Source organism: Oncorhynchus gorbuscha, linkage group LG12, assembly GCF_021184085.1.
Source record: "Oncorhynchus gorbuscha isolate QuinsamMale2020 ecotype Even-year linkage group LG12, OgorEven_v1.0, whole genome shotgun sequence".
Taxonomy (NCBI): Eukaryota; Metazoa; Chordata; class Actinopteri; order Salmoniformes; family Salmonidae; genus Oncorhynchus; species Oncorhynchus gorbuscha.
The window spans coordinates 82638410-82648981 of record NC_060184.1 but is presented as its reverse complement, the minus strand read 5'-3'; the positions used below and the strand labels follow the sequence as shown (position 1 = coordinate 82648981).

At 49.5% G+C, this 10572-nt stretch overlaps 1 pseudogene; it reads right to left on the bottom strand.

Annotated features, from left to right (window-relative positions):
* LOC123991449 overlaps positions 1-10572 on the bottom strand; it is an 85510-nt pseudogene that overhangs the window by 46101 nt on the left and 28837 nt on the right.

Here is a 10572-nt window from a genome sequence, read left to right as displayed (position 1 = left end):
CTACTGTATGCTGCTCTGTACCATCACTCATTCATATATCCTTATGTACATGTTCCTTATCCCCTTACACTGTGTATAAGACAGTAGTTTTGGAATTGTTAGTTAGATTACTTGTTGGTTATCACTGCATTGTCGGAACTAGAAGCACAAGCATTTCGCTACACTCGCATTAACATCTGCTAACCATGTGTATGTGACAAATAAAATTTGATTTGATTAGCAGCAGTAGCAGCAGCCCATGGCATAGCAATACTATTTATGACACAGGAAGCATTAGCAAGACTAAGTCAAAACAAGATCACAAGAAGATGATGGTATTAGGTTAAAAACTAAAAGGAATCTATAATTAGGTTAATTATAGTGAGCATTTGGCCTCTGGGCTCTGTGTTCTCTCTCCCCACCCCTCCTGATGGGAATAGGAGCATGGCTGAAATGAATCTGGCCCTTCTCCAGAGGAGAGAATGAAATGGGTCGAGTGAGAGACAGCAAGACACACCTGTGTCCTCACACACACACACACACACACGTGTTGAAGGATATAAAAAATATACTAGGCCTAAAATTAACCCACAAACATGTGACAACCACAACGAAAAATAAAATATCCAGCCATCCCAGTGTGTTCAGCAGCTAACAGTCCTCTGTTATAAACCAGACCAGTGTGTTCAGCAGCTAACAGTCCTCTGTTATAAACCAGACCAGTGTGTTCAGCAGCTAACAGTCCTCTGTTATAAACCAGACCAGTTAGCCTGCTGCCATCCCAGTGTGTCCAGCAGCTAACAGTCCTCTGTTATAAACCATCCCAGTGTGTTCAGCAGCTAACTGGTCTGGTTTATAACAGAGGACTGTTAGCCTGCTGAAGTGTGTCCACACTGGTCTCTTTATAACAGAGGACTGTTTAAACCAGCTGCTGAACACACTGGGATGGCAGCAGGCTAACTGGTCTGGTTTATAACAGAGGACTGTTAGCTGCTGAACACACTGGGATGGCAGCAGACTAACAGTCCTCTGTTATAAACCAGACCAGTGTGTTCAGCAGCTAACAGTCCTCTGTTATGAACCAGACCAGGGTGTGGTGGAATTTTCTGCATTTTCTCCATCATCAAAACCTCTGACAGGGGTTGAAAACACACAGCAGAGTACCACACACACCTATGTATCAAAATAAAACACTTCACAGACTAACACCCATTAGACACCGTCCGATGACTGAAACAGGCTTGAAATGAGTCTCCTGACAAACGCTGTAAGACTGAAGGGTCTGGTGAGATCCTTGTCTGGTACCCTGTCAGCTTCTGAAAAACGCTTGGCCTTTTGTCTCTCTAACTCCGACACCGTTAGTGTAAAGCATGAAACACAGAGAATCTGACTGCCGTTAGACTGCTGATAGGTTCTCAGCACAGTGGGAGGCCATTCTTTGTTCTCGCTTGAAGAAGAGCAGACCCCCGCTGCGTGTCGACCCGGCAGCGAAGAACCTGTCGTTTCCACTTGTAGAATCACAATGCCAACAAGTTGACGTGGAGCCAACAGGAGTGACATTTTTGTATTTATTTTTTAAATAAGAGCATTTTCTCCGTAAAGCTACGGTTGTATGTCATGAGACAGTCACACGTCACATCAAATCAAAGTTTGTCACGTGCGCCGAATACAACAGGTATTTCACCTTACAGTGGAATGCTTACTTACAGGCTCTAACCAATAGTAGAAAAAAGGTATTAGGTGAACAACAGGTAGGTAAAGAAATAAAACAGCAAAAAGACAGGCGCTATACAGTAGAGGGGCTATATACAGTAGAGAGGCTACATACAGTAGAGGGGCGCTATACAGTAGAGGGGCGCTATACAGTAGAGGGGCGCTATACAGTAGAGGGGCTCCATACAGTAGAGGGGCTCCGTACAGTAGAGGGGCTCCGTACAGTAGAGGGACTCCGTACAGTAGAGGGACTCCGTACAGTAGAGGGACTCCGTACAGTAGAGGGGCTCCGTACAGTAGAGGGGCTCCGTACAGTAGAGGGCTCCGTACAGTAGAGGGACTCCGTACAGTAGAGGGACTCCGTACAGTAGAGGGACTCCGTACAGTAGAGGGACTCCGTACAGTAGAGGCTATATACAGACACAAGTTAGTCGGGCTGATTGAGGTAGTATGTACATGGAGATGTGGTTAAAGTGACTATGCATATATGATAAACTTAGAGTAGCAGTAGCGTAAAAAGAGGTGTTGGCGGGTGGTGGGTGGGACACAATGCAGATATCCCGGTTAGCCAATGTGCGGGAGCACTGGTTGGTCGGGCTAATTGAGGTAGCATGTATATGAATGTATAGTTAAAGTGACAATGCATATATGATAAGCAGAGAGTAGCAGCAGCATAAAAGAGGGGTTGGGGGAGGCAGGACACAATGCAAATAGTCCAGGTAGCCATTTGATTATCTGTTCGTGAGTCTTATGGCTTGGGTGTAAAAACTGTTGAGAAGCCTTTTTGTTCTAGACTTGGCACTCCGGTACCACTTGCCATGTGGTAGTAGAGAGAACCGTCTATGACTTGGGTGGCTGGGGTCTTTGACAGTTGTTAGGGCCTTCCTCTGACACCGCCTGGTATAGAGGTCCTGAATGGCAGGCAGCTTAGCCCCAGTGATGTACTGGGCCGTACGCACTACCCTCTGTAGTGGCTTGCGGTCAGAGGCCAAGCAGTTTCTATACCAGGCAGTGATTCAACCAGTCAGGATGCTCTCGATGTTGCAGCTGTAGAACCTTTTGAGGATCTCAGGACCCATGTCAAATCTTTTTAGTTTCCTGAGGGGGAATAGGCTTTGTCGTGCCCTCTTCACGACTGTCTTGGTGTGTTTGGACCAATCTAGTTTGTTGTTGATGTGGACACCAAGGAACTTGAAGCTCTCAACCTGCTCCACAACAGCGCCGTTGATGAGACTGGGGACGTGCTCAGTCCTCCTTTTCCTGTAGTCCACAATCATCTCCTTTGTCTTGGTTACGTTGAGGGATAAGTTGTTATTCTGGCACCACCCAGCCAGGTCTCTGACCTTCTCCCTATAGGCTGTCTCATTGTTGAGGGAGAGGTTGTTATTCTGGCACCACCCAGCCAGGTCTCTGACCTCCCCCCTATCGGCTGTCTCATTGTTGAGGGAGAGGTTGTTATTCTGGCACCACCCAGCCAGGTCTCTGACCTTCTCCCTATAGGCCGTCTTGTCGTTGTCGGTGGTCAGGCCTACAGCCGTTTTGTCGTCTGCAAACTTAATGATGGTATTGGAGTTGTGCCTGGCCATGCAGTCGTGGGTGAACAGGGAGTAGAGGAGGGGACCGAGCACGCACCTTTGGGGGGCTCCAGTATTGAGGATCAGCGTGGCAGATGTGTTGCCACCTACCCTCACCACCTGGGGGCGGCACATCAGGAAGTCCAGGATCCAGTTGCAGAGGGAGGTGTTTAGTCCCAGGATCCTTAGGTTAGTGATGAACTTTGAGGGTACTATGGTGTTGAACGCTGAGCTGTAGTCAATGAATAGCATTCTCACATAGGTGTTCCTTTTGTGCAGTCTGGTCCAGCAGCCAGTCCAGTCTGGTCCAGCAGCCAGCTACCTCTCACACAGTTTAACAACTCCTCTTCTTGTCTCCCTGGCAGGCAGGCAGACAGACATCCACCTGCCCCCCTATCTCTCCCCTTTTTCTCTCCCTCCTGGCATAATGCATACGTGGGATTCAGTAACATAGTCAGTGAGAAGTTTGTGTACGTGTGTGAGAGAGAAGGGACAAAGCTGGCAGCAAATATGATTTGTATGTGTGAGAGGCAGAGTAGAAAAATTGACAGAGAGAGAGAGACAGAGAGCAAGACAGAGAGAGAGAGAGAGAGAGAGAGAGACAAAGAAACAGAAAGACAGAGACCCTTCTCCCCTCCTCCATTCTCTTCTACAGAGAGAATGAGAGCAGGATGAGGAATGGTAGCATGCAGAGTCAGGCTCCTTAGACACTGGAGACCAAGGGTAGATGAGACCGAGGGGGACCAAGACCGAGGGGGGCCGAGGGAGATAGACACAGAGGATGAGGAATGGTAGCATGCAGAGTCAGGTTCCTTAGACTCTGGATTTGGCAGACACTTGAAACTTTGGGCCCCGACCAACCTGCTCTAAGCCACAGTGCATCCAGCCACCTCATAAATCCCTGTTTGAAGCGTATTAGGTGTGTGTGTGTGTGAGTACTCTCAAGGTAGGTGGCGGTCCAGGCCACCGGGCTAAAAGCAGACCGAGCATGGCAGGAACTTGGCTCCAGACCTGAGGGCTGAGAGTTGACAAAACAGAAAAGCATCTGGTTTCTTATATAAATGAAGGAGCAATGAGACGTACTGTACCCATCATCAAATGGAGAGCTTTTTAATATCAGCCGAAGAAAGGACTGGAAGCATATTCTCTCCCTCCCCCACCAAGGGTTGAACGCCATTGCTAGCCGTTAGCACCATATCATAGAGCGTTTATCAGATGATTCTCTCAGACGGAGAGGTAAATAAATACAATTAGCACCCTATTCCCTATAAAGTGCACTACTTTTGACCAGAGCCATTAATAGGTGAACTACATACAGTGGGGCAAAAAAGTATTTGGTCAGCCACCAATTGTGCAAGTTCTCACACTTAAAAAGATGAGAGGCCTGTAATTTTCATCATTGGTACACTTCAACTATGACAGACAAAATGAGAAAAAAAAAATCCCATTGTAGGATTTTCAGGTAACGAGTGGAGGACAGAGGAGTCTCTTAAAGAAGAAGTTACACATCTGTGAGAGCCAGAAATCTTGCTTGTTTGTAGGTGACCAAATACTTATTTCCCCCCATAATTTGCAAATAAATTCATTAAAAATCCTACAATGTGATTTTCTGGATTTTCTTTTCTCATTTTCTCCGTCATAGTTGAAGTGGGAGCGAAGCACAGGGGAGGGAAACAGCTGGGGGAGGGGGCAAGAGTGATACAGGAACAACCACAATATTTACCTAACCAAAGACAGCTGCCATGGCATGCCGTGTGTCGGGGGAATAAGAACGTAATGTGGGCTGCCGTGGCGTGCCGTGTGTCGGGGGAATAAGAACGTAATGTGGGCTGCCGTGGCGTGCCGTGTGTCGGGGGAATAAGAACGTAATGTGAGCTGCCGTCTGGCCCACTCATTCAAAACAGGAGAGATTATACCACCAGGGGTTCTGCAGACAGACAACCCTTTTTTCTGTTCTCTGCTCCCCCGTCTCCCCGTCTCTCGATGGGAGTAGGGCGATATGACCTCAAACTTATGGGCGATTCACGGTATACAGTGCATTCGGAAATGTATTCCAGACAGATTTCATTTGTCCACACATTGTTATGTTTCAGCCATATTCTGAAATTGATTAAAACCTCAATTCAAAAAAATGATTTCTTCCTCACAATGACATCACAATGACATCACAATACCTCATAATGACAAAGTGAAAACAGGTTTAGAAATGTTAGTACATTTATTGCAAATAAATCAAACAGAAACACTATATTTACATAAGTATTCAGACTCTTTGTATGAGACTCGAAATAGAGCTCAGGTGCATCCTGTTTCTATTGATCATCCTTGGGATGTTTCTACAACTGGAATCCACCTGCGGTAAATTCAATTGAATGGAGATGATTTGGAAAGGCACACACCTGTCTATATAAAGGTCCCAAACTTGACAGTGCACGTCAGAGCAAAAACAAAGCCATGAGGTCGAAGGAATTGTCTGTAGAGCTCCGACACAGGATTGTGTCGAGGCACAGATCTGGGGAAGGGTACCAAAACATTTCTGCTGCATTGAAGGTCCCCAAGAACACAGTGGCCGCCATAATTCTTTAATGGAAGAAGTTTGGAACCACCAAGACTCTTCGTAGAGCTGGCCAATTTGAGCAATCGGGGAGAGTGGCCTAGGTCAGGAAGGTGACCAAGAACATGATGGTCACTCTGACAGAGCTCCAGAGTTGCTCTGTGGAGATGGGAGAACCTTCCAGAAGGACAATCGCTGCAGCACTCCACCAATCAGGCCTTTATGGAAGAGTGGCCAGATGGAAGCCACTCCAAAGTAAAAGACACAACAGCCTGCTTGAAGTTTGCCAAAAGGCACATAAAAGGACTCTCAGACCATGAGAAACAAGATTCTCTGGTCTGATGAAACCAAGATCGAACTCTTTGGCCTGAATGCCACGCAGCACGTCGAGGAAACCTGGCGCCATCACTACAGTGAAGCACGGTGGTGACAGCATCATGTTGTGGGAATGTTTTTCAGCGGCAGGGACTGGGAGACTAGTCAGGATTGAGGGAAAGATGACCGGAGAAAAGTACAGAGAGAGAGATCCTTGATGAAAACCTGGTCCAGAGCGCTCAGGATCTCAGACTGGGGCGAAGGTTCACCTTCCAACAGGACAACGACCCTAAGCACACAGCCAAGACAACGCAGTAGTGCCTTCGGGAATGTCCTTGAGTGGCCCTGCCAGAGCCCGGACTTGAACCCGATCAACCATCTCTGGAGAGACCAGAAGATAGCTGTGCAGCAACGCGCCCCATCCAACCTGATAGAGCTTGAGAGGATCTGCAGAGGTGAATGGGAAAAACTCCCCAAATACAGGTGTGCCAAGCTTGTAGCATCATACCCAAGAAGACTCAAGGTTTTATTCGTGGCCAAAGTATCTTCAACAAAATACTGACTAAAGGGTCTGAATAGTTATTCTAATTGTGATACTTGGGGGTGGGTCGGCAGCGTAGCCTAGTGGTTAGAGCGTTGGACTAGTAACCGGAAGGTTGAGAGTTCAAACCCCCGAGCTGACAAGGTACAAATCTGTCGTTCTGCCCCTGAACAGGCAGTTAACCCACTGTTCCCCTGAACAGGCAAGTTAACCCACTGTTCCTAGGCAGTCATTGAAAATGAGAATATGTTCTTAACTGACTTGCCTGGTTAAATAAAGGTAAAATTAAAATTAAACTTCAGTTTGTAATACATTTGCAAACATTTCGAAAAACCTGTTTTTGCTTTGGTCATTATGGGTAGTGTGTGTAGATTTAAAGGTTGTTTTTCATCATTTTAGAATAATTCTGTAACGTAACAAAATGTGGAAAGTCAAGGGGTCTGAATACTTTCAAAAAGCGCTGTGGATAAAAAAATGTTTCACCAAATAAGATTTGTTGTGCAATTAAAAGTAAAATACACTGCATTTCAAACCGCTAGTGATTAGCCCAGGCGCTAGTGATTAGCCCAGGTGCTAGTGATTAGCCCAGGTGCTAGTGATTAGCCCAGGTGCTAGTGATTGCCCAGGCACTAGTGATTAGCCAGCTAATCTTTTACATTTCAAGTTGAGTCAACGTGGATCTATCTGCTAGATAACAAGGTAGAACAGTTGAATTGTTATGAACACATCCTGCTGTTCGTCTCCAATGGTTTGAGCAGCAGGGGGAGGAGCTTGGTGTGAGCAGCAGGGGGAGGAGCTTCCTGCTGTTCGTCTCCAACGGTGTGAGCAGCAGGGGGAGGAGCTTCCCGCTGTTCGTCTCCAACGGTGTGAGTAGCAGGGGGAGGAGCTTCCTGCTGTTCGTCTCCAACGGTGTGAGTAGCAGGGGGAGGAGCTTCCTGCTGTTCGTGTCCAACGGTGTGAGTAGCAGGGGGAGGAGCTTCCTGCTGTTCGTCTCCAACGGTGTGAGTAGCAGGGGGAGGAGCTTCCTGCTGTTCGTGTCCAACGGTTTGAGCAGCAGGGGGAGGGGCTTGGTGTGAGTAGCAGGGGAGGGGCTTCCTGCTGTTTGTGTCCAACGGTTTGAGCAGCAGGGGAGGAGCTTGGTGTGAGCAGCAGGGGGAGGAGCTTGGTGTGAGCAGCAGGGGGAGGAGCCTCCTGCTGTTCGTCTCCAACAGTTTGAGCAGCAGGGGAGGAGCTTGGTGTGAGCAGCAGGGGAGGAGCTTGGTGCTGTTCGTCTCCAACAGTTTGAGCAGCAGGGGGAGGAGCTTGGTGTGAGCAGCAGGGGAGGAGCCTCCTGCTGTTCGTGTCCAACAGTTTGAGCAGCAGGGGAGGAGCTTGGTGTGAGTAGCAGGGGAGGAGCTTCCTGCTGTTCGTCTCCAACAGTTTGAGCAGCAGGGGAGGAGCTTGGTGTGAGCAGCAGGGGGAGGAGCCTCCTGCTGTTCGTCTCCAACAGTTTGAGCAGCAGGGGGAGGGGCTTCCTGCTGTTAGTCTCCAACAGTTTGAGCAGCAGGGGAGGGGCTTCCTGCTGTTAGTCTCCAACGGTTTGAGCAGCAGGGGAGGGGCTTCCTGCTGTTCGTCTCCAACAGTTTGAGCAGCAGGGGAGGGGCTTCCTGCTGTTCGTCTCCAACGGTTTGAGCAGCAGGGGAGGGGCTTGGTGTGAGTAGCAGGGGGAGGGGCTTCCTGCTGTTCGTCTCCAACAGTTTGAGCAGCAGGGGGAGGGGCTTGGTGTGAGTAGCAGGGGGAGGAGCCTCCTGCTGTTCGTCTCCAACGGTTTGAGCAGCAGGGGGAGGGGCTTGGTGTGAGTAGCAGAGGGAGGAGCCTCCTGCTGTTCGTCTCCAACGGTTTGAGCAGCAGGCTAGCTAGCCTGCCCACTCTGTTCAGATGTGTTTCTCAGCATGAGAACCAGTTGCCAGTTACTTATACAAATGCTGTTTTTTTCTTATTGCACATTTATAAAACACAGACTAGACAGCTAGTAAAACAGTCTTTGGCTAAAAGGCTGCTAGCGCTACCGCTCATGATAAACTGAGCATTCCTTTTCCAGAATCAATGTTCATTGATACTCCCGTTTTAGTAGCGTCAGTTTGAAGAGTTGAGGCATAAACATGGGAAGGTGAACATTGGTGTGAGTAGCAGGGAGGGGCTTGGTGTGAGTAGCAGGGAGGGGCTTGGTGTGAGTAGCAGGGAGGGGCTTGGTGTGAGTAGCAGGGAGGGGGCTTGGTGTGAGTAGCAGGGGGGGGGGGGGCTTGGTGTGAGTAGCAGGGGGGCTTGGTGTGAGTAGCAGGGGGGGGCTTGGTGTGAGTAGCAGGGAGGGGGGCTTGGTGTGAGTAGCAGGGAGGGGCTTGGTGTGAGTAGCAGGGAGGGGGGGGCTTGGTGTGAGTAGCAGGGGGGCTTGGTGTGAGTAGCAGGGAGGGGGGCTTGGTGGGCAGGGGGGGGGCTTGGTGTGAGTAGCAGGGAGGGGGGGGCTTGGTGTGAGTAGCAGGGGGGGCTTGGTGTGAGTAGCAGGGGGAGGGGGGGGTGGGCTTGGTGTGAGTAGCAGGGAGGGAGGGGCTTGGTGTGTGTAGCAGGGGGAGGGGCTTGGTGTGTGTAGCAGGGAGGGGCTTGGTGTGTGTAGCAGGGGGAGGGGGGGGTGGAGCTTGGTGTGAGTAGCAGGGGGAGGGGCTTAGCAGGGAGGGGCTTGTGTGTAGCAGGGGGAGGGGCTTGGTGTGTGTAGCAGGGAGGGAGGGGCTTGGTGTGTGTAGCAGGGGGAGGGGCTTGGTGTGTGTAGCAGGGGGAGGGGCTTGGTGTGTGTAGCAGGGGGAGGGGCTTGGTGTGTGTATAAATGGGAAGGTGAACACAGCACAGAAGGAGCGAAATAGATGAGACCAAAAATACAACAAGAGAACAAGTGGACATAAAACGCCCAGAAAAACACACACAAAACAACATATTCTTGGTATACAGGCATTGGGAATATCGAGCTAAAACATTAAAATCCGAATGAACTTGATATATTGCCGAGCCTTAGAGGGGTTTCAAGCCAAGATAACTCCTAACATGATTCAGTCAGTACACAAAGACCCTACAGAATAAAGAAAGGGGCTTTGGGAGCACGAGAGCCTGGGTTAAGCACCGTACACAAGCCCCTCGTGTAATTCACAGCGTCTGGATCCACACTAGTAGCAATGTGAATACTATTCAGACAGACAGTGGACCTCAACCATCGAGGGACAGAAGAGGTTGGAGACTTAGACAACAAGCGAGCAGGACGAACAGTCGCGGTCACGATTCCAAATCAAACAAGGGCTTTGCTCTACCAATAAACAGACCTGACCTAGCATCCTCGGCGTCGAGGTTTATGTGGCTTACTTTGGTTCTGTTACATGAATAAGGACAAGCATGTATGTTAGATTACACCAACGCTCATTAAAATCAAACAGCGGAGCGCGAGACGTCCTTTTAGAAATGCAAACAAGCGGCGTTGTGTTTGTTCTGAGCTCTGGGAACGTTGCCTCTGTCGAAACAATATTGGGAGGATCATTTGAGCTGGGGTCGTGTCGAGACAGACTGCCTACTTCAGTTTTCTGCCTTTCTTTCCTATCTCTCTATCCCCTTATCTCTCCCAGGCTCTCTCCCTCCCAGGCTCTCTCCCTCCCAGGCTCTCTCCCTCCCAGGCTCTCTCCCTCCCAGGCTCTCTCCCTCCCAGGCTCTCTCCCTCCCAGGCTCTCTCCCTCCCAGGCTCTCTCTCTCTCTCAGGCTCTCTCTCTCTCTCTCAGGCTCTCTCTCTCTCTCAGGCTCTCTCTCTCTCTCAGGCTCTCTCAGGCTCTCTCTCTCCCTCTCAGGCTCTCTCTCTCTCAGGCTCTCTCTCTCTCTCAGGCTCT